Source organism: Lissotriton helveticus, chromosome 10 (genome assembly GCF_964261635.1).
Source record: "Lissotriton helveticus chromosome 10, aLisHel1.1, whole genome shotgun sequence".
NCBI classification, from domain to species: Eukaryota; Metazoa; Chordata; class Amphibia; order Caudata; family Salamandridae; genus Lissotriton; species Lissotriton helveticus.
Genome location: NC_136071.1, coordinates 1035652933 through 1035677652, shown reverse-complemented (window position 1 = coordinate 1035677652; position 24720 = coordinate 1035652933). Strand labels below are relative to the sequence as shown.

General features: G+C 48.8%; 1 non-coding gene across 1 annotated transcript; it reads right to left on the bottom strand.

The window, feature by feature from the left end:
* Positions 1-454: 454 nt before the first annotated feature.
* TRNAN-GUU (transfer RNA asparagine (anticodon GUU)) lies at positions 455-528 on the bottom strand. The gene has a single exon. It is a non-coding gene; the product is annotated as a tRNA-Asn (tRNA).
* Positions 529-24720: the final 24192 nt, after the last annotated feature.

Sequence of the window (24720 nt, the reverse complement as noted above, 5' to 3'; positions counted from 1 at the left end):
CAAATTTCAAGAAATGTAGCTCATGTCCCGCTTTTTAAAGAGGGTCAACTGAAAACGGTGGGAGGTGTTTTTTATGTTTTACAAAGCAGGGATGGTTAGCAGTTGTTTCAAAAAAGCAATTTAATTAACAGGCAAGCTACTGGGGGGACGGATGCGATTGCATCTGAGAAGTCAGCACGTGAGCAGCGTACTGAGTGAGCTCCGATCTCGTCCCAGAGAGGCCAAAGTGTGAAGTCCAGCTGTTTGTCAGGGGGACTGCGTCCACCCGGTAAAATAAGTGGGCGGACGCCGTCCACCCGCGTGGTACCCCAACTCGAGCCCTGAATGGATCACATAAAAGTTTACGTTAGAACTCAGCTTTACTGTCAGGAGAAGGGTAGTTTTAAATTTACCCTGGAAATGTAAAGAAAACATGTTTGTAATTTCAGCTGAGGTACAGTTTAAAAAAAAAACACGTCCCTGGGTGGGCTTGACCCACCAACCTTTCAGTTAACAGCCGAACGCGCAAACCGATTGTGCCACAGAGACTGCGTGTTACCGTGCATTGCTGTCATGAGAGAACTGTGTGTGGTATAGTATCACATTGTGTGCATGTGAGACTCGGAGACCCACACCTCTAATATGAAATGAACAACTTGAATAGCCCTGACAGCATAGACATGAGTAAAATCTCAGAAATATTTCTTTGTTTATTCTGAAAGTCGGCCCTGGATCTCGCACTCTGGAGTGCACCAAAGAAGCTTCCCACAGAGGGGGGGCTGGGAAGGGCCGGAGCCTCTCCTGCTTTGGCTAGAAGTCTGCCCGCCCGAGGCGCTCTGCCCTGGCCCTGGCTGCACCCGCGGGCAGAGGGGTGGAAGGAACCCAACAGATGGGCACGAGAAGAAAGAAACCATCTTATCACCGATGTTGACATCCTGGGGTGGGCGCTCCTTCCTGGGACAAGCTTGGACACGCGTCCCCCATCGCCTCAGGTCCAAAGCAGCTCAGGCTGGGAGAAGCTTTCACAGTTACTTTTCAACAATGACCCTGGATGTGAACCGAGGCGAGCTGGGGCCTGTAATGTCGCCCTCACCGTCAGAACAGAAGCACTTCAACAAAAGTTCCAGAATATGCAGATACTCGGCTGTTCAACAACACAGCAGAATGGCTACAGTTTCAGACTTTGAAGCTGCTAAACCTGGTTCGAGTCTCGGCACCGCCGTTCAAGCATCCTGTGATTCTGAACGAATCACTTCTCTCCCCGGGCCCAAAAATTCATGTGCCCGTCTTTAATGCAACTGGGGCTCGGGTAATGCGCACTCCTGCCTTCCGCTCGAGTTAACGCTATAACAAGCAGCATACGTTGCCCGGCTCCTGCCCCAGCCTTGCGCATGCGCCTTGAGGCACTGCAATGTTTATATCAGGCAAAAATGCAGAGACAAACAATGAGTGCGATCTGGCGAGCAAAAACAGTAATTAGGCGCCGCTGCTTCCGGACTACATGGAAGTCAGTTACAGATCGAGTGCCAATAAAAAGCCAGCTAACAGGAGCTATGCTAACATTCAACAAATGGCAAGCAGCAGGAGAAAGAACCGGGCAATAGGCGGACTTTCACCCACCATACAGATTACTTAATGCCTCGAGAGGCAGCGCATGCGCTGCCTTTTTTACGAGACCTAAAAATGCCATGCACGAGCCAGGGCAGTAGCAGGACTATACAGTGTTGCATTGGCCTATAGGACTATAGGCTAATCAAGCAGTGCCAGAAAAAACTGCTATTTCAGGACAGTGTATGGGACATATTTTCGTCTCTTTTACGGTCTTGTAGGCTTGTTTTTAGCATTGATTTCTTTGATATCATAAACATTGCCTACAGCAACCATCAATGCATGCAGCTCACCACACCTTCCAAAACTCCTACACTGTGTGACTTTACAAGCTCAAAACCGCCCCAATTTGAAAAAGAGGCCCACTGTCTAAGCAATCTATTTTGGTGATGGGAAACACCTTTATTTTGTTCCTCGGGCCCATTTTCTGTCTCAGTCAGATCCTTGAACCCTCCAAAGATCCTGACCACAGAAATCCCTTCTTGTCTGGAGATAGAAGAATCCACCTGTAAAGTCTTGTGTGGGGGCCATTTCCCACCTGCCTTGCCTTTTCAAAAGGCCTGAAGGTTTGTCCTGTAATGTATGCATATGCCACTACTTTCTTGAGAGAGACAAAGCAGTTACGACAGGGCAACAGAAAAGTACCGTGAGGTATGAAAGAAGGGGGTGACGGCGTTGGGAATGTTACAAAGACGGACATAGACATAAAGATGAAGAAAGCTATCGACAGAAAGACGAGAAACAGAGAACGATTCTGAGGCATAAGAAACAACAAGCATTTGCAACGCGATAGGTCTGGCACTGTGAGATTTCGAGCTATTGGCTTTGTAAATGACAATGTCTTATACCTGTGTGTTTTGGTTGGAGTGTAGTGGATGTATGAATAGAGACGCAGCGGCAGCACTGTTTAGAGGACTAACAGTGGGGAATTACCATATGGAAAACAGAACTGCAAAAAGATAAGGACCATAGAATGAAATTAAATTCGGCAGGAAAGGAGAAAGGCAGGTCTAAACCAGGAAATGAAATAAATGAAGATTGGGAAAGGAAATAAGTAGGGGCAGTTTGTGGGGAGAGAACGCTATAAGATGACAGCTGTGCAAGGAACTTTAAATGAATGGGGAGCAGAAAAGAGAAAGGAGGAATGAAAAAGCAGAAAAAGAATATAGGCTAATGATGTCAAAACAAACAAAAAGAAACACAGTAGGTGCAGGAAAGAGAAAGCTGCGTGAGGGGGTATGAGCAAGTAAGAGCGATGGGAGTATACAAGAAGGAATAAAGGGAGCCAGTGGAAATGGAGGAGGGCAGAGCCCGCGAGGGAGTGGGAGAACAGAGTTTTCCCTTATATGAGTTCAGCGTCAAAGATCTGATCTATGCCATAGTAAACAGAATTTTCTTTGTTGGTGGTGCCAGCGCTGTAAAGTACACCACAATTTCAAACGTGAAATAGACAAATAGTTGCAAATAAATTGTCTCCCAAGCAGCAGCCGCAGCATTTGGGGCCAGCACCTCTCCCCGCAGCCTCCAAGCTCTTGGAGCCGTGGCTGTTCCTTGCAACAGGAGCAGAGAAAATGCCCATGAAAATAACAAATATAAACTACAGGCTACATTTTGAGCTGAATGCTGACAACCATGTGGACTGTCCTCTCCACTTCCAGAATTACGCCAGACTCAGATCTTAGTGCACGGACACGGTCTGTTTGGGACAAGAAATGGCACGAGGGCCAAAATTAAAGTTGAATGTTGAGAATTGGGTGGCTAAAAAAAACAAGCCCAATTACCCTTACGAGGAAGCCCAAAACCAAACGAATATCCTACCAAAAAAAAACACATTATGGTGGACATCGAAAAGTGCAAAAAGGCAAACAAATATACAAGCAACGGAGAGGGAGGCACAGTGTGGGAGGTAGCACTAACACAACTGTGGAATTAAGAGGAGGTGGGAGGGAGAAATGCTATATTTACATGTAGGCAGATATGGCGCTGAGGCTGAACACAGGCAAACAGTAACAGAGCAGGATACCAAGAAAAAAATAGTACCCCAAACACCAGATAAAGAAACATAGTGGAATGATACAGCACTTAGTCCATGCTGCATAGGAGGAATGGAAGAGAAAAGGAGGGGCAAAGAGGCAGGACTGACCACTAGCAAGCAAGGACGCCACAGCTCTACCCAACATTCACGAGGAAGATTCGTGCATTTTCAGGAAGGGCACCTGAGAGCTGATATGACACTCACCCCCAGTCACAGATCTGGGTTGAATCCATCATCGTTTTTTAGCTCACTTTGCCACCCCAGTTGAGACACAGCTATATGAAAATCAGTCTTGACCCTGTGCCTCATGGGAACAGTCCAGCCCGAACTGCCAAGCCATGTCTTCCCTTGCTTTAGTTGGCAGGGTATGCCCAGACGTGGGTCTCTTGCTCACTTTGCCACTGGATTCAAGCTAGCCTGGCTGTTGAAGAGTGTTACCCAGAAACTGGTCCCAGGATGCTTGTTTCTGGTTCAGGGAAGACCTGGCTTGGCAGTTCGGGCTGGACTGTTCCCATGAGGCATAGGGCCAAGACTGATTTGCTTATAGCTGGGTCTGAACTGAGGTGGTGAAGAGAGCTCAAGATTGTTGATGGATTCAACCCATATCTGTGACTGGGGGTGAGTGTCTGAAAGGTTTCAGCGCTCCGTCCATCATCTCCTTGTGTTTGGCTGTCAGCAACTAGTCAGGAGCTTTTTTTCATAGTATAGGTAGCGAAATTGGTTGTGGAAGATTTTCGTGTAGAAGAAGCCATACTCCTGTTTGCAGAAGAAGGTCATATGGATCTTTTCATCCCTTCTCACCCTGGATGAGATTGTTGAGGTGTACCCTGCAAGGCATGCAGTAGGCGGTGTGGTGCAGTGGTCCTCGCTTGCTCACCCCCACATCCCCCCCGCCTGGGGAACAATGGTGTGCAGGTATGCGTACAGGGCAGCTCTGTAGCCATGGAAGCCACTCCAAGAAGTAGGCGCAGCTCCTGTGCTAGGAAAGGCCCAGTGCATCAGCCCACACTGGAATTTATGGATGAGGAACGGAGCATGGCCAAGTCTTCGCTGGCAGGGAAGTCGAAGGCCGTGTGCTGGGAAATTAATGTGGTACTTTCAGAGGCTGCGTCCTGCTCCACAGTGGAGCCTAGTGAAGTGGGGGAGCAAGTCTTTGCTGGCACGAGGGAGGAGGGAGGGGAAATTAAATTAAATGAGCTGTCTGCTACAGGGCAGCAGACAGGGGAGGGGTAGGTAGAAGCTGTCAGGCCTGACCGCAGCAGTCAGAAGGGGCCAGAATGATCTGGAAGATCAGGAGTGGGGAAACAAAAAGGAGCAGATGGGGGAACAGTAAAATGGCTGCCATTATCTGCAGGGGTTGGTTAGAGAAGGCCTCCAGAGCACTGCAAGGCTTTTAGAGTGAATAAGGGTGGGGGCAGCACAAAGCAAAAGGGGGAGTATGTTGCAGGGAGGAAGCCTGGTGGATATGCCAGGGGGGTGGACCAGCAATATGTTAAAAGACCTGCTTCAGCGTTAATCACGGCAGCTCTAAAGTTGAGTGATGATGAGGGCCTGGGGAAGGAGGAGGGGGAGGGAGATATGGTTATGAGGGGAGGGGCTTGTGTGTGGGGTGAAGCCCCCATTGCAGACTTATGCCTGGTGCGAATTAGGTGAGGAGGCAGAACTGTCAAGGAGGGGCAGGCACTTGGGAAGGAGGCATTTGGGACTGGATGGCGAGGCCAGGACAGTAGGGAAGGTGGGGAGGCTAGTTGGGATGGTCCAAAGGGGAGGAGTTGGCTATGGGTGACATATCATGGTGAGGAGAAGGGAAAGAGGGGTCCATTACTCTGGACCTGCCTTTTCTTTTTCAGGGACAGCAGCGAGACAGACATACAGACTCAGGAGAGTCTTATGTGGATCATAGACCCCGAGGAGAAGAGATGGCAGTGTCTAAGGTGGCCAGCCGGATATGGAAGTGAGGCATCGCCAACACTGCCAGACAAAGGTCTGGGCTAGTGCAACAACCTGGATGGGTCAATGAGGCTCATCGGGTGGTGAACGGGGCGTCAAATGGCTTCAGTTGTGAGCAAAGACAGCAAGGCGTACCACGGCACCCTGTCCTCCCTCAGATAGGGATATCAATGTGGAACGTAAAGTGAACAACAGGTTTGATAAGCAGGCCATGGGGGCAACAGAGAAGGAGAATTTAGGCAAGGAGCAGGAACAGTTTGATTTCAACAAAACGATCCTAGAAGAAGCGGATGTAGTGGATGATGCATAGGAGGATGATACATAATGCATTTGTTCATAGTTGGTTACAGGAATGTTATGACAGAACAGGGACACTTTGGATGGAATCGGCTGGTGGAGCCCCTTCACAACTTGTTGGGAGGCTGGATCCAGACAAGAGGCCGACCTTGACAGGTGACGGTGAGGAAAGGGTCAATCCACTACAAAAAGGCAAGGTGTCCGTGGGGGTGAATGCAAGTGGTTACGAAGGTAGTGGGGATGTCCGTTTGCAAAAAGGATGGTTCATAAAAGACGCAGAGGTAGGCATGGAGGGGCTAGTTGATGATGCCAAAGTGAGGGTGGGTAACTTACAAACAGAGAGTCAGGAGTCAAAGGCGTAGGACACTGGCAAACGAAGTACAGGATGCACAGCAGGGGAAGGTAGAGAAGAAAGAAACTCAGGAGATGGCAGGGTTAGAGGACACAAGGGCGAAGGAGAGTAAAGAAATAAAGATCAAGAGACTGCCGTATATGGGGGCGATAAAGCAGCTTGGAGCACATTTAATGCTAGCAATCAAGGAAAGATTATGGAAGGGGGAGTACATGTAGAAGATGAAGCTCATCCACAGAGAATTTCAGGCCGAGGAGGGGTCAAAAGAGGAGAAAGTTGAATTGTCTAAACGGCCTAGGGTGCCTAGAATAATAGAGAACCAGATGGCGGCTTTTCTAATTTTCACCAGCGTGTATTGTGAAAAATATCAGTAGCAGTCTTTATCCTTTTTAAAATACATGGACGTACTATGTAGGGCACTCATCATCATACGGGGGGCACTTCTCACATATGAAGGGAATGCCTGGGCACATTATGGCAAGGTGTTTAGGGCAAAGATGGGTGGGGTGGGTACTGCAGCTAAGGCGCAGGGGGGAACAATGGGGACGTGCTGGTACTTCAATAAAAGCTTGTGTACTATAGACTACATACTGTAAGTTCCAGCAAGAGTGTTCAAAATGTTCAGGAAGACATTTACTTATCCAATGCACTGGGGCGGTAGGAAACACGCAGGATACAAAGGCAGGGCAGTGGAACCATTACCAAGGAGACTATAATGGACAAAAGGGTAATCCTACCCTTGGAAACAGGGGAGGAGGGGGGCACATGGCAATATGGGCAAAGGCTCATGCGCTGTCATGTGTTTCATGCAGAGGCCGTTGTAGTTTTTAATATGCTAATTTAATTAGGCACATTGTAGGCTGCATTTTTGTTTGCATACGTTCCTATATAAACATGCTTGCTTTTGTGCCACATTGTACTTTCACACAAAACCAGCATACGTTTTTGTGTTTTGTTCTTTTCCTGGGATTTAGTCTGAACACCACAGACAAGGTCAAACAACAATGCCCTTGTTATTCTCTCTGGTCAGGCACTAGCACCTAGATATAACACGAGAATGCGGCTGCTGTTTATGAGCACATATGTCTTTTCGTATAACCAAGCACAGGGGCTTAAGTAGACACACTGAGGGTTCTGGAACAAGATTGCTAAGTCAGCTGAGATGTAGAATGTCTATCTGTGGGTGCTTAGGTGCAGGGTCCGCCACTAATCCCAGAGAACTTTGATATGAAATCATCTAGCTTCGGTAGAAGGGAAGGGGTTTTAGGATATTCTGTCTTATAACATGACAGGGCTTTTGTGATATATATGGTTTATTGAACATGCTAACAGTATTTTTAGTATACATTTGTTTTCTAATTGTGGCATGAATACAGCATTTTAGGACACAATAGTTTGAATAAATATTCTAAACTTCCCTCGTGTCTCTTGTTTACTTTATTGTGAATGAGTATGAGTGAGAGAGCAAAAGAGTGTGACCTGTTACTTGCATCCCTATGAGGATCGACAGTGTTGTTTTTTGGGGTGCCAATTGACTTATTTCTCTGCTAAGGTTAGGAGGGCAAGTGACACACTATAACTAGTCGGACTCGGGCTCATAGGTACTGAGATGGTATGGTGACTCAGTCCTTACATGCCGATATTCTAATAATAATAATAATAATAATAAGGGAGCTTGTAAAGCGCCAGATGGCGTGTCCCCGCGCTATAGTGAGTAGCCGAGCGAGACCCCCCCAACCCTACAGGTAGCATCGTGTTCCCCTACTTTCGGAACAGATATGATTTGAGCTCTGATCTAAAACTGCTCTCCGATGGCTCCAGCCGGAGCTCAACGGGAAGTTCATTCCACTTTCTGGCCGCCAGAAGCCTGAAAGACCTTACACCCATCCGATCTCTCTTCACTCTTGGGACGACTACCAGACCCGCTCCACTAGATCTAAGGGACCGTGCGGGCTTATATAGGGTAATGAGGCTTAGGAGATCTCTGGGCCCCCTGCCTTGGACAATGCGGTGGCACATACAGAGCGCTTTAAACATAATTTTCTTCCTGACAGGAAGCCAGTGAAGAGTGTCCAATGCTTTTTTAGAATCAGTCCGCCTCGGTCGTCTTAGCACAAACCGTGCAGCAGCGTTTTGCATCACCTGGAGCCGATTCAGACTTTTAGCCGTGGCACCCAGATATAAAATGTTGCCATAATCCAGGCGTGATGTAACAAGTGCGTGCACTAGCGTCTTCCTGGCCTCAATCGGGAGGAGATCCATGGTTTTTCGCAGGCTTTTCAGGACACCAAAACACGTCCCCACCACGCGTCTGATCCAGGATTCAAAAGTTAGGTTGGAGTCTACCCATACACCCAGGTTCTCTGCCAGGGGGCTTGGTGTCGGAGCAGGACCCAAATCCAATGGCCACCATACCGATGACCAAACAGCTGGGCCCCCACCCACCACAATCACCTCCGTCTTGCTGTCATTCAACTTCAGGCAGTTGTCCGCCATCCAAGTGGCAAGCTCCTGCATACATACTCTGAAGTTGGATGCATCAACACTCGGCGCCCGCGATAGCGAGATGACCACCTGTGTGTCATCTGCGTATGACACAATCCTGACTCCAAAGCCCTCCACTAACCCAGCCACCGGGGAAACATATAAATTAAATAGGGTAGGGCAAAGGCCAGAACCCTGTGGCACTCCCTGGTCCAGATTAACAGAATCAGAGTAATGTGAGCCTTTCCTGACTTGGAAGCTGCGTCCCATCAAAAATGTTAACCTTAATGCCTTGCCAGTTAGCGAATACAGGATCCAACAAGTGACCATGTTGGTGTGTGGGAACCTTAAATTTCAGATCTAATTGCAGTGATTTGAGTTCTTGGCATATATCTGCTGCCCCACCATTCAGGGAGTCCTCAAAGTGAATATTAAGGTCACCCAACAGGACAAACTTATCATTCCGTATGGCCACGTCTATAATCCCTTCCAGTAAGCTAGGCACAAACCGCGCCTGTGAGCCAGGAGGTCTGTATACTAAGAGCCCTTTCAGCGTATCATAGGCGCTGACTCTGATCGTAAATAGGCCTGCCTCACTATCCGCTATATTCGCAGGTTCTAGTGTGCAACCCAGAGGGTGTTTGAACACAATGGCTACTCCACCGCCTCTGCCCGCCGGTCTATGATCTCAAGCATAGTCCTGTTCCTGAGCAGAATCCCTGAAACAACACCAATTAAGGGTGACCGGCTTGACAATTTGTTGACGCAATATTAGGACAGATAGGAAGCAAAGTTGTTAAGCGATGGTTTCAGTGGAGGGTTTTTGTTTGGGGTACAGAGGCCCCAGAATCACGATGGGCAGACAGTTTGAAATCTGTGGCGACACATAAATAAGTTGTGATGGACAAGTTGGAAAAAGAAGCGCAGGAGGGCAGAATGGCAGGATCATTTGGGCAATAGCCTATGCCCAATTAGATTGTGTTGCCGATTGGGGTGTTGTGGAAAAAAGAACGGGGTCAATTTAGTCCAAAAACACCAGCACAGCACTAGTCATGGCTGGAAGGGAGCTCAGTTAATGACTTTATCCCAGATGAGGTTACGTCAGTTTCATATTCCTCAGTGGATGTGTCTATGGGATTGGTGGAACAGATCAGAAGGGGCGCACTCATGGAAAGTGTGACATTAAGTCACTGTTGCAAGCTCATCCGAAGGATTTTCAGTAGCTAGTCATACAGTTTTAAAGCCAATGGTACGTAGATAAAACTTTACCCATTGAGTGTGCGATATCTTGTGCACTATTTGAGCGGTTCAGCTCCTTCCCACAGTGGTTTTTCATGTCGCACACGGGCAAGTGACTGTAACGCACTATCTGGATGATTTCGTTTTTATGGGGCTGCTAGGTTCTGTGGACTGTCAACTGCAGTTGACAAGTTTTTAAGAGCTCATGGGCGACATCGGGGTACCAGTGGCTATGGATAAGACTATGGGGCAAGAAACTGTGCTTTCATTCTTGGGTATCAAACTGGATTCTGTATCCATGGAAGCGCACCTCCAGTGGACAAAAAGATGCAAATGCAACTGCTATTGGGCACAATGTTGGACAAACCAAAGGTGATGGTCAAGCAAGTTCAGGTCTTGCTGGAACATTTTGACTTTGCATGTAGAGTAGTCAGGATGGGTAGGACTTTCTGTAGGTGCTTGGGCATGCCCTTGGCAGGCCTGTCATTGCCTCATCATCACATGTGTCTATCTGCGGGCATAAGGAAGGACCTGTGCATGTGGTGCAGGTTCTTGAGTGGGATGTGTAGATATACCCAGATGGGAGGATCATGTTTGCGCTTTACTGGCAGGCAGTGCAGGTGGTGCAGAGAACAATGGTCGGCAGTGTGGAAGCAGGGTGGTAGGATATTGCTTTTCTGGAATTGTTCACATTAGTCTATGGGGGCAGGAGCTAGCTCACAGAAAGTTTTTATTCAGAGTAGATAATATGTCAGCTGAACATGTAGTGAACAGGCCATCGTCAAGAGTTGAACAGGTAACTAAGCTGCTGCAAGTTTTCGTGATGTGTTATTTGAAGCATGATTTTGCCTTCAGGGCAAAGTACGTGCCAGGTGTGGACAATGTAATTGGGGACACTTTGTCTCGTTAATGGTGGGAGAGGTTCCATGGGCTGGCTACGGAGGCAGACATTGACAGGACAATGGCACCAGCAAACATGTGGAGCATAGGAGAAAGAGGATGTTGCAGTTGGTGGTAGGATCGCTGGCCGTATCCACCAGAAAAGCATATGCTCTGGCCTGGAAAGAGTTTTAAGCGGGGAGCATATCAGAGGTCAGAGCAGCGGGGCAGAAAAGAAGATGTAGTACAGTAAATCCTCACACTGATTGGAAAAGGGCTTTGGAGGGTCACAATAGGGGGAAAGCTTGCCAAAATTGCCTTCATGACAAGCTTTTATGGGGCTATACGCCTTCGGCCAGGGAATTGGGAAGGAGAATGTTAGAGAGATGGTCTAGGGAAAGTGGTTGCCGGCCTCGGTTGAAAAGGACTTTATCACAGCAGTTACTAGGTAAAATGATAGCTGCACTGCCGGAGATATTCAAGGAAAGAAGAGAATGGGTTCTTTGTTTGACTCTCATGTCCTGGATGTTTTCCAGGGGTCTTTTGGGTTTCTGAACTGCTGGGTAGAAAAGGTATTCCGGGGTTGGATTTGGTAGACGGGAAGGTGGGCTAGAATTATGTATTCGTCAATCCAAGACAGATCAGAGGGTGCTGGGGAAGAGAGTGCGGCTTCAAGTTTTCCCAGCCAAGGAAGTGTGTCCAGTACAGTGGGGAGCGAAGTAGCAGGTGGTTAGCGGAGTATAAAGGGGGGACATTTTTTGTCACGGGGCCCGGGTGACTGCTCATCAGCTGCTGTGGGTCATGCAAAAAACATTGGAAAGCATTGAGGGGACCCCGGGGGACTTTGGGACACATTATTTTAAAATTGGCGCAGACATAACATAAATATAAACATAACATATATATATGGATCGCGGGGCATTAATTTATAATGGGCTGAAAAGCATGATTTCCAGAAGGGTTGAGGCTGTAACCTTGGGCTGGATGAGAAGCTTTTTACAGTGAAGTGGCATAGAAAAGGTGGTATGAGATGGCTAGAACTTTTACAATGCCTAAATAAGCTACTGAGCAGGCATAGGTGTCCAGACATTATTGTGTTACATGGAGGTAAACACGATTAAGTGGTTTGTAAAGGTCTTGTCCTGCTAAAAGAGATGAAGAGGGACATGCTGGAGATTAGGAGACAGTGGTCAGGGACATTTGTCATCTGGATGGAATTTATTCTGCAGCAACACTGGAGAGGGGCAGCCAAGCTGGCCGCCATTGACAAGGCGAAGGAAAAGATTAACAGGGATATGAGGGATTTCTGTAGGGAGGAACAGTTTGAAAGAGTCGAACTTCCAGAGCAGAGACTTGATGCATCAGATTTTTTCAGAGCAGATGAGGCTCATTTGTCAAGGTACGGGATAGAGCTATATTAGATACAGATAAAAGAGGTGCTAGATAAAGCTTTGACAAGGAGCGGAGAGAAGGAAAGTTCCTAAAGGAGGGAGTTCAGAAAAGGGGAGGTAGGGGGTAGGTCTTTTGTGAGTGGCGGCGGGCAGTTTCAGCTGCCATGGTTATACATTAAGATGCTGGTTGTGAACAAAGGGGAAGCAGGATAATGTGGATATTTTAAAACAGTTAAACCTAAATGAAGCAAATGAAAAGTTAAGAGTTAGGATACTTAGATGATAATAGATATAGGTTAAAGTGTTTATCAATGTAAAGTTTGACAACTCAATGCCAAAGTCGGAGTTACAGTTGCAAGATAAGATTGTTAAGGGGGGAATTTAAGAGTTGGGGGACAGGTGAAATTAGATGAAGTACAGTAAAGTGAGGTGTAGTTTGTGAGGCTAAGGCCTAGAATTATTTTATGTGCTGTGTCCCAGTCTTAAATAAAGCGGCCTTTTTCACACAAGAAGCGGGTATGTGGTCTGTGCTGCCCCTTTTGGGCCGAAGGGCTTTGGTGGTCTGCCGACCATTGGGAAGTGTGCCCGAGGAGTTTGGGATAATGGTGCAGCCCAGGCTACATCGGGTTTCTTTTGGGCTACATTTGGGCTACATTTGGGCTGAGTTTTGTTGATTTCAAGCCCATTATATAACCAGATATTCTATGAGGCCAGTCACCATTTTGGTAGGTGACATGGTGGCTGTCAGTACCCAGTCAGGAGCTTATTTCCCTCCCACCCAGCATTCAGAAAGATCAGGTTCTGTGTAGGGGTGGGCTGCGCTTGTGGAGTTCAACTCTGTGTAATTCCACTGAGTTATCTAAAAACTCTGTGAAATTCCACAGAGTTCCACATGCAGCAGAGTGCTGCCTGGTTCTCCCAATCTGGGCATTCTCTGCAGGCCTCCACATCTGCATTTGGTCGCAAGGATTCACAGATGAAATCCTGCCTGTGACAAATGATGACGCACAACATCTGCAAGTTTTTAAATTGGACTCTGTGCCCTGCTGGATTGAATCATCCTGCACAAATGACTTGCCAGGGTTGAGATGCTGCACAGCGAGACAGAGACATCACCAATGCACATGTAGAGCAACAAACAAAATAAAAAAAACACACAGACACTGTAATTTCCCCAAGCCAAAACCTCTCACGTTAAGTTTACTGAGTAAGCAGCATTAGCCTCGGGCAGCGCTCCCTACCTCTGACCCTCAATGTGTATCTTGTAATTTCACCCCCCGGGTCCAGTCACACGCTCTCCCTGGACTTCAGCAACAAGGACCCCTCAGAAGGACTTACCCTCTGGCTACTGAGACTTGTTACTCCGTAAGAAGTTGAACAGCTTCTTCAGTGGTAGAGTAACTAATGCCGACCACAGAAAACAAAATAAAACACCTGAAACTTTCTCTTCACTTCCCTCTGAGACATCGGCTGATCCACTGTCTGCTTCACTAAAGGGCTCATTTTTTTGGGAAAAGTTTGTTTGGGTGGGCAAAGAGCGGCTACCTTCCTTCCAGTCTCCTGGTTTCTGCCTCTCTCGATTCCCCCAAGTCCTATGGGGTCCCACAAGGTCCAGCTCTGGTGTCATTGTGCTCTGTGCGATCCCTTACACTCTCTGCCCTCTCCTCCCTGCAAGGAAGTTCTCGTCTCTATCCAAGACTGCATGGAATCCCTATCCGGCGGTAACAGGCTGCCCTCCTCGCTTTCGGTCTCCGCATCAAGCGCTAGGTTTGGCAGGGAAGGGCTCAGTATGACAGGCTGCCATTGGGTCAGGAGGTCTGACTCTGTTCTATCGCGTGCAAACCAAGTGGGATGTATGCAGTTCTTTAGTGCTGGTGTGACAGTGGACGCAAACTAACTAGTAAGCTACGCTGCTGCAGCGGGCTGGGGTATTCGGCTCTGCCACTGGCAGGCGTAGTTTACCTTTTTTTGCTGAACCTCGCACTTGAGTGCCAAAACTCGGTGAACTCCGCCAACGGAGCGGAGTTCACTGCGCACCCTTAGTTCTGTGTTAGTTGGGGCGGTTGGTAATTGTAATATATTTAGGCAGATTGTGCTGAACACAGGTGCTCAGAAGGGGTATTTAGATGAAGTACTGTATAGTGAGGTATAGTTTTATGAGGCTAAGGAATAGGGTGATTTTAATTGATGTGCACCTGCCTTCAATAAAGTCAATCAATCAATCAGTACATTTATAGAGCGCACTACTCACCCGTAGGGTCTCAAGGCGCTAGGAGGGGGGGGTGCCTCTACTGCTCGAACAGCCAGGTCTTAAGCTTCTTCCTGAAGGAGAGGTGGTCCTGGGTCAGGCGCAGGTCGGTCGGGAGGGAGTTCCAGGTCTTGGCGGCCAGGTAGGAGAAGGACCTTCCTCCTGTTGTCGCTCTTCGGATGCGGGGGACGGCGGCGAGGGCGTGGCTGGTTGATCTGAGGTGGCGCTTGGGAGCGTAGAAGTTGATTCGGTTGTTGAGGTAGCTCGGGCCTTGGTTGTGTAGGGCTTTGTGTGCGTGGGTGAGGAGTCGGAAGGTGATTCTCTTGTTGACGGGGAGCCAGTGCAGGTCTCTCAGGTGCCCGGAGATGTGGCTGTTTCGTGGGATGTTGAGGATGAGTCTGGCTGAGGCGTTCTGGATCCGCTGTAGTCTCTTCTGGAGCTTGGCAGTGGTTCCGGCGTAGAGGGCGTTGCCGTAGTCCAGTCGGCTGGTGACGAGGGCCTGGGTGACAGTCTTCCTGGTCTCGGTGGGGATCCACCAGAAGATCTTCCGTAGCATGCGCAGGATGTTGAAGCATGACGAGGAGACGGCGTTGACTTGTCTGGTCATGGAGAGGGAGGAGTCCAGGATGAAGCCCAGGTTGCGTGCGTGGTCCGTCGGTTTGGGTGCGGTGCCCAGGGCGGGGGGCCACCAGGAGTCGTCCCAGGCGGAGGGCGAGGAGCCCAGGATGAGGACCTCCGTCTTGTCTGAGTTCAGTTTCAGGCGGCTGGTCGTCATCCACTCGGCTACATCTCTCATCCCTTCGTGCAGGTTGGCTCTGGCGGCGGCGGGGTCGTTGGTCAGGGAGAGGATCAGTTGGGTGTCGTCGGCGTAGGAGATTATGTTGAGGTTGTGTTGGCGTGCGATGGCCGCGAGGGGGCTCATGTAAACGTTGAAGAGGGTGGGACTCAACGAGGATCCTTGAGGGACGCCGCAGATGACTTCGGTGGCCTCTGATTTGTACGGTGGTAGGCGGACTCTCTGTGTTCTTCCGTCGAGGAAGGAGGTGATCCATTCCAGTGCCTTCTCCTGGATTCCGATGTTGCCAAGGGGCTGTACTAGGGTGCGGTGGCAGACAGTGTCGAATGCCGCGGAGAGGTCCAGGAGGATGAGGGCCGCTGTTTCTCCGTTGTCCATCAGGGTTCGGATGTCATCGGTGGCAGCGATGAGGGCGGTCTCGGTGCTGTGGTTGGCTCGGAAGCCAGACTGTGAAGGGTCGAGGGATCCATTTATCTCGAGGAAGGCGGCCAGCTGTTTGTTGACGGTCTTTTCGATTACTTTGGCCGGGAACGGGAGGAGCGAGATGGGACGGTAATTCTTGAGTTCGGTGGGGTCCGCTGTAGGTTTCTTGAGTAGAGCGCTGAGTTCGGCGTGCTTCCAGCTCTCCGGGAAGGTGGCGGTGTCGAAGGAGGTGTTGATAATGTCCCGCAGGTGGGGTGCGATGACAACGTCGGCCTTGTTGAAGACGTGGTGAGGGCAGGGGTCGGTTGGAGATCCGGAGTGGATGGAGTTCATCGTGCGGATGGTGTCTTCGGTGCTGATCGGGGTCCAGGCGCGGAGGGTGGTGGTGGGTGGCGTTGCTGCGGTTGTGGCGTGCGTTGGTTGGATGCTGAAGCTTGTGTATGTCCGCGATCTTGTTGTGGAAGTAGGAGGCGAGGGAGTTGCAGAGGTCTTGCGATGGGGTGATGTCGTTGTTTCCGGCGTTGGGGTTGGAGAGCTCTTTCACGATGTTGAAGAGTTCCTTGCAGTTGTGTGCGTTGTTGTCCAGACGGTCCTTGTATGCAGTTTTCTTGGTGGCGCGGATCAGTTGGTGGTGTTTCCGGGTGGCGAGCTTGAGGGTGGACATGTTGTTCATTGTTGGTTCCCTTCTCCATACTTTCTCGAGGGCTCGGCAGTTCTTCTTGGAGCTCTTGAGTTCGTCGGTGAACCATGGGGTTTTTCTGCTGCTGGGTCTGCTGGGCGGGGTCCTCAGAGGGGCGAGTTCGTCCGCGCAGTTGCTGATCCACTTCGTGAGGTTGTCGGCGGCCTGGCTGGGGTTCGTTGAGCCGGCAGGAGGGTGCTGGCTTAGGGAAGCGGTGAGCTGGTCGGCTGTGATCTTGTTCCAGCTTCTTCGGGCAACCTGTTGCTGGTGGTGGTGGATCGTCGTTCTTTTGAAGGTGAAGTGGACACAGCTGTGGTCCGTCCAGTGGAGTCCTGTTGCGTGGCTGAAGGCGATGTCTTTGCTGGATGAGAAGACGGCGTCGAGTGTGTGTCCGGCGAGGTGGGTGGGGGTGGACACCAGCTGTTTGAGTCCGAGGTTGGCGAGGTTGTCGAGCAGGGTGACGGTGTTGCGGTCGCTGTTGTTCTCCAGGTGGAAGTTGAGGTCCCCCAGGAGGATGAAGTCGGCGGAGGGGAGGGCATGCGGGCTGATGAAGTCGGCGATGTCCTCGCTGAATCGTGTGCGTGGCCTATTTCACAAAGAAACGAGTACTTGGCCCAACGGGGGCATCGCAAAATGGTGGGCAGTGAGGAGGCAACAACTGAAAACACACCCTGACACAAAACATACAACTGGTACAGGGATCAACCCCTGCCCCTCAAAACACATACACAACCATTGTTGGACTTGGCCCTTTTGGCGGGTTCACCCCTAAACTTTTTGCCTTCTAGCCTTTTCTGTGACCTGGTGTTGGTGGTTTTAGGCCTCTGGGCAGTTTAGCACTGCTGTCCAGTGTAAAGTGCGTGCGCTCTCTGTGTTACATTGGTGGGCCCGCCCTCCCATAGGAATGCATTGGGGGTTCCCTGATCAGTGTGTCAGTGGTAATTCCGGATATGGGAGGAGCAGAGTGGTCGAGTTTAGTATGTATGGAATTGTAATTATAAATGCTGCGCAATGGTGGGCGCAGATTTATTATGACTATTTGGGAAATGCCACTTTTAGAAGTTGGCATTTCTGTGTGCTACGTGTCTGACTGCCTGCCTGACGTGAATTGCATGTCTGCATTGTGAGTGACAAGGTCTGGGAGGTGTGTGTGACTCCAGGAGGGGCAGGGTGAGTCAGCACTATGCTGAATGGGAAATCTACTGAGAGGAGTAATCCCCAGACTCTGAATAGGACTTTGCCCAACCTGTACAATGCTGGCTCCGCCCCCTGTGGCGTGTCTGATCACGTAGTCCCCACTTGACAAAGGGGAAGAGGAGCATGGAAAACAAAGTGCTCCAATTCCCCCCGAACCAGTTGCATCTGGTTCCCCCCAAGCCCTACTTTGCAAACAAAGAAATGGTATGGTATAAATGTAGGGGCTGTGACCCCATGATTTTGTTCTGTGCTTCTGTGCTGTTCCTGACTTTGCTGGGGTGTGCTGCTACTGGGGCCCAGGTGGAACCGCCATGAGGGCTTGCCTCCCTGGGCCCTCCATTGCCTCCTTGATCTCCAGGACTTCAAAGGACTTTTTGCTGCATCTAGCGCCTCATAAGCGCTATATTCTAAAGAGGAAGAGAGGAGCGTGGGCTGCGCAGCGCTGAGCTGCAGCCTTTGAGAGGGAATCCCCATCGTAGGGAATCCCCTGTGATGCTGAGAATTTCAGGTGGCCACCCCGCTTATGCCTTTATTTTAATTGCGGGGGCCCTTCCCGCATCTTGGGGAGAATCACTGCCGCGGCCCGAAAGCATCAAAACTGGAAGCCAGGCAGCCTTGCTTTACTATGGGCTGGGCGTAGGACGCATCCGGTGAGCAGGGAGAGGAAGTCCCACCCGACGGAGACGCCTCGAGGAGACCCGTCAGGAGCCTCGCCGGCTCCCCGTTAACCTCATCGCTGCGGCGCGAATTTCGCCGCAGTGCTGATCATTCCGATTGCGGGCGATTGCACACGCCACCGTGACTCATGACGGCCAGGAGCCATCATGAGCATGGAAGAGGTTAAAGTCCCGTCTCAGAAGAGGGACCGGGTGGAAGTGGAGAGGAGCAGAGTGCTGGTCCCGAGAGGAGCCCGGAGGAGTCCTGCCCGGCAGCCCCGGTAAGTGAGGGCCTCTCCGGTGTTGGTGCCTCACTCCTGTGGTGCTGTTTGCACTACAAACTCTGCATTTAGATAGTCACTTGTTTGGGAATTATTGTTTCTGATTTTGTTTTAAGTATAATTTCTTTAAGAAAGTGTTTTCTTGTTGCACTATGAGTTGGGGTCCTGCCAAGGACATGATTGAGGCACAGCTCAAGTCTTTAGTCCTGACCTGCCCCCGCCTGATATGGGGCCGTCCAACAATGGGGTATGTTTGTTTTTGGAGCCACGTGGGGGTCCACAGGGCACGGGTGTGCCGGGCCCCGTTTGGGGATATAGTCACAACTGCGCGCCGTAGTGGGCAGCTGCAACGCGGCCACTTTCGCTTCTAGGACCCCAGTGGGGGTCCAGAGGGCGCCGAGGTGCCAGTGCCTGCTGGTTTTTGCTCCCAGCTGCCCTGATAGAGGGCAGCTGCAATGGTTGGCACATTGGTTTGGTGTGCCAGGGCCCCTTTACCTGATTCCCAGCTGTGCCGATCCAGCGCAGGCGGCTGCAACATTTTTGCAAATTTTTATTCAGAGGGCACAGTGAGTGCCCAGGCCCACATTTGATTTCACAGCTGCACTGCAATTAGCGGCAGCTGCAACGTTTAGGCAGAGGGCATGTTTAGTGAGACAGGAGTGAGATGCACTCCTTTGCCCCAGCGTAATTGCACACTTGTGAATTCTGCTGCATTGGCAGCAGCCCTGACATTATAGACACAGGGCAATTTAGCCCTCTGAGAATGCCAGTTGGCCAGAGGGACTGTTAGGTTGATAGGGCGCCAGGCCCTGATGTGATTTATGTGGTGTGCAGGAAATGTGATTCATGTACTGTGATTTATGCACCCTTTTTATGTCTCTAAATGTGGTTTATGTATGAGGTTATTTGCATACTGTGGATTATGCTTGTTGGGTTATCCTCTACTGTGAGTTATGCCCCTAATGTGAGTCATACTTAGGAGGTTATGGTCTAATATGTTTTAGGCTTACGAGGGTGGCGCACAATGTATTTTACGACTAATGCAATACTTTGCACAATATGGTTTATGTTCCAGGATGATGCTGAGTACAGTGTTTGCCAGTAATTACTGGTTGTGGTCTACGTTTATTATATGTTCTACATGTAATATGTTCACTTTGTGATAGTGGTCCAATTGGCCCTGTCATGTGTATATAATCCCCTGTAAATATTGCCCAGTGCCAGGTGGTACAGTGTATATTATGTGATAATTATTCTAATGTGTTTTGTGATAATACAAAGGCTATTTTTTATATACCCTTGTGTGGAGTTCATTTTGTGGTGTGCCTAGTGTGTTGTTGCTGTGGGTGTGTTGCGCAAACGCTTCACACATTGCCTCCGGGATAGGCCTGACTGCTCGTACTAAGCTACCAAGGGGGTGAGCATGGGTTATCTTCAGTGTGTAATTCCCTTGTCCTGACTAGCGTGGTGGTTTCTGCCTGTCTTTGGAGCAAGCCTTAGCCAACCAGAAATCCCATTTCTAACACCTATTATTCACGTTCTCAAGTTCTTCATTTAGTCCAAAATGTCCCCCATTCTTAATGAAGAAATAGATGGTAGAAAGGGGTCGAAATCTAAGGTGGCGACCAAAAGCCCAAAAATGTGTAAAAAGACAACACAAACACAAACTGAGGAACAATGATCCACCGACGAGGAGCTGCAGAAAAGATAGGCAACACTTTATTGGATTGTACAGAAGTAGTTCAGGCTGCACATATATTTGAGCGCTAGGCCTTGGTGACATCGAAAAGTACTATACAAAACAAGCACTGGCAAAGCCAATAGGTTTTGCCTATGTGAAATACATTGGCTTTGTCAATTTATTTTGCATTTTGCATAGCAGCAAAGTAAAAAGGCTCTTAAGGTTGGAAAAAAGCAGCAATTGAAGAAATAAGTTGAAATTCCAACATAACTGTGATACCTGAATGCATTTTAAAAAATGTAACATGAGATATCTTCAGCAACTCTAGAAATTGGGAGATTTTGAGACTCAAGAGCAATCAGTTTTAGCTGGTTAATCGATTCATCGCAATTACAAGGTGGAAACAGAGCCTCAGCCAGGTATGGTGTCACTGATTTTTAACTTTTGCAGCATAATTATTAGTTTAGATATTCTGGTCGTTGAACACATGAGTTTTACAGGCAACGCAATTTCAGTACATAAAATCCAAAGTAGGTCTTCATACTTGTGTTTTAAAGTCACCATTGTTTTATACCATCGACGGGCCACACAGCCCTCTCTAGGAGAGAAGACTTTCAGCCTGATTCATCATTCTCCCGTTTTGCGAGCCCCTAATAGCGATTCATAACGAATCGCTATTAAGGACTTGCAAAACAAACGGGATTCATGTAGGAATTGCAATAAATATTGCGATTCCTACATGTTCCTTATTTGCGATTAGCTAATTGCTAATCGCAAATAAGGAATAACTCCCCATGCATTCCTATGGGCCTACAGGCCCATAGGAATGCATGGGGAGTTATTCCTTATTTGCGATTAGCAATTAGCTAATCGCAAATAAGGATGCGATTTCAAGGGTGCAGGGGTGTCCAAAGGACACCCTGTAGCACCCCTGAAATGTAATCTACATTGGTGTTGCGCACACACATGTCCAAAGGACATGTGTGTGTGTAACATGCAACTTAGAAAAATACATTTAAATGCATTTTTCTAAGTTTTTGCTATTTACCGAGAGGTCTGACCTCTCGGTAAATAGCGGCCCAAAATTGCAATTTCGCAATTTTAAAATGCTTCATGAATTGCATTTAAGGAATCTCAAATAGAGATTCCTTAAATTCAATTCTTCGCAAATGTGCGAATTCTTAAATAGCGAATTTTGCATTTGGGATGATGAATCCCAAATGCAAAAATTGCACTCACAAAAGGCAAGATTCTGAGAATCTTGCCCTTTGCGAGTGCAATTTAGCTTGATGAATCAGGCGGTTTATCTCTTGGGGGCCAGCGAGCCAGGGCACTTGAAGCAGGGCTGCGACGAGATAGGCGCCTGACTAACCCACTCAGAACACTTTAAAAGAGAAAGGTGATATAATAGTGTGACGTAAAATAGGTCCCTTTGCCCTCGTATAATGCAGTGATGCTGGAACAGCCCCAGGTTAAACAACAGGCACGGGGTGTGGGATTGGGGAAACAACTGAAATGGGAGGAGGGTTAGAGGTTAGGAGACAACGGACAGCACAGGGGTGAGGAAAACATAACTGAGAGTGGGAGAACTGCAGGGAGTGAATGTCTAAAAGTAAAAACACAAACGAGAGTGGATTGGAGGGTATGGAGTGCAGGTGGAGAGCTAGTTCATAAATAAAACAAGCGTGAAACAAAAAAAAATGGCTGCCGCTGCTTTGGAATGCCTAATGGGAATGTATTTTAATTGTGCGTTCCAAAGAAATTCCAGCCATTTTATATGCTAAAACTGGTGCTAGTGCTCAGATTTAAAGTCACATCACCCTCGCTGTTATCTCCCGATCAGTTCGGTTCCTGAATGTTGCTTGTCATTTAATTTAATTCGACTGGTGGTCATGTACAGTGCTCCAAAACCTTCGGGTCGAGCGCTATTTTAAATTGATAAAATAAAAGAATATATCAACAATAATATATACAACACATATGACAAGACATCAATCTCACACTCTTTGTATCCAAACAAACCCAACTATTAATTTTACATAGGACTCCTCCTAATTCTGTCCTATTGTTTTCGTAATTTCAAAGAGTGTGTGATTGATGTCTTGTCATATGTGTTGTCTATATTATTGTTGATATATATGTACTGATTGTTTTTGTATGTATCCAGTCCCATCTTTTTTTAAATATATACTTTATTCAAATGTGTAAAGGTAGACATAAGAAATTCCAGATGACAGGGTAATTTATTGTGCTCTGGTCAGAAATAAAATAATTGATTGACCCCTCCTCGCTTTTCTTCTATATTGCATCAGTGCTAGTTTTAGGGCACAACACTGGGACACGCTGGGAAGGGTGGGGGTGGTGAAACATCAATGGGTTAAAGGCATCTGTTATAGAGCTCCTTATGTTCCTAACAATTGTCAGTGCATAATAAAAATGTTAAGATAAAGCTGGTGGATAATGCACCTGTAGGAGAGATTGGACATTTCCCTAGCTGCAGTTTTGCCTCATCCTAAAGTGGGAAACGGGGTTAATGTGCCTCCTGTAAAGCCACACTGTTGTACTTGGCCCTTTTTGCAGGGTCATCCCAGACCCTCCTGTATTTTCTCTGACCTGTTGGTGGTTTTAGGACTCTAGGCACTTTATCACTGCTGATAAGTATTTAAGTGCTTGTGCTCTTTATTGTAAACTTGGTAAGATTGGTCTACACCTGGTTGGCATATTTCATTTACCTATCAGTCCCTCGTACAGTGGTATCTCATATACCCAGGGCCAGTAAATTAAATGCTACTGGTGGGCTTGCAGCGCTGCTTGCGCCACCCACCAAAGTAGCCTTTCAAACCTGTCTGAGGCCTCTGCCCCTGCAGGTCCTGCGCATCTGGTTTACAGCCGCTGTGACGTGGTACATAAAGTGGTTGCCACGTCTGTGACTCCCCTTTTACTACATATCAGTCAGCTCTAAGGTATGCCCTAGCTAGCCCTGTGGGCAGGGTGCGGTGTAGTTAAAAGGTAGGACATGTGCCTTAACTGTGTGGCATGTCCTGGTAGTGACAACCAGCCTATTTGGTTTCTCACTGCTGTGAGGCTGCCCTCTCATAGGAGTGCATTGGAGATTACTTGATATGTTCTTCAGTGGTCATTCCTGACATGAAAGGGGTAGCGTGATCAAATTTGGTATGTTTGGAATAGTGGTGATAAATGCAGCGTATTGGTGTTCACAGATTTATTATCACTATTTTAGAAATGCTACTTTTAGAAGTAGGCATTCTGTGTGCTATGTGTCTTTGTGCCTGCCTGTTGTGTATTGACTGGTAGGCATTGGAGTGACAGGGTCTGGGGGTGGAGTAGCTCCAGAGAGTCTGGGTGAGTCAGAGCTAGGCTGAATAGGCCTGGTCTGCATTTGGAGTGGTGGGAGGAGTAGCACATGCATCTGAATAGGGCTGTGCCTGCCTTCCACAATGATGTTTTCACCACCCTGTGGTGTGCCTGGGGCCAGGGCTTACAACTACAATAGGGAGTGTTGTGCACTCTAAGGGTGATTTTAAGTGCCACCCAGACCTGGTTTGGACTGTGTTCAGGGCCCTGTACTAGGGCAGAACAAAGTCGTTGTTGAGTATAAGTGTTGGGGCTGTGACCCATGTCTTTTGAACTTTGGGAACTTCTTGAACTGGATCTGAAGAAGACACTGCGGGGGAGTTGTTCCCAGCAGGCTGCTGGACAGCCAGGAATAACCGCCTTGGGTCTAAGCTGCTGCCTGCTGGGTAGCTGAAGGACTTCCCCTCTTTTCTGAGGCCCCCATGTGCTGTCCTGCCTGGCTGCACCCTGCTAGCATGTCACCCAGCACACTTCCAAGAGTGCTAATGTACCCCTGGACCTGATCTGGACTTGGACTGCTGTAGGTATTTGCCTGAGCCACAGGGTGTGCTCATACTGCGGTAACCTGCGTGGAGCGCTCCAGCTTTGTGGAAATCCTCAGCACTGTGTTAACACCCTCCCCCCCGGAGCGCATGGACGGCGCTCTCAATTGGTGTTTCTAGGAGCCCAACAAGTGGGCTCAACCCTCGATGAGGTTGCGGATGCAGAGTGTGTTTGTGCCGCGAGGACCCCTTCTTTTCCATTAAATTGGGTTGTGCCCGCAGCAGCACGACTCGGAAGCTGCCGAGGGGGCCAGGAAGGGAGAGCGAGGAGTCAGGGTTCTGGGAGTCCTCTATGGAACCCAACAAGGCCAATGTCATAAAGGGGCGCGCCGAAGGCAGCGAAGCTGGCAGAGACTTCGCTCTGCGTACTGACCGGCTGCTTCCTTCTATTGCTGGCTGCTGTAAGGAAGACGGGTCCAGGCGGAAGGCCCTAGCCCAGCGGAGACGTCTTGCCTGCATCTCTATAGAGGAGCGGTGCGAAGCGCGCAAGTCACCCACACCCGCAAAGGTACATGGATGCGGGTCAGGTCTAGGTGGGGAGAGTAACAGCCACCCTGCAAACAGTCACGGGTGGCTCTGTTTACTTTGGCCATTGATGGAGATCCGTGAAATCTCACAGGGACCACAG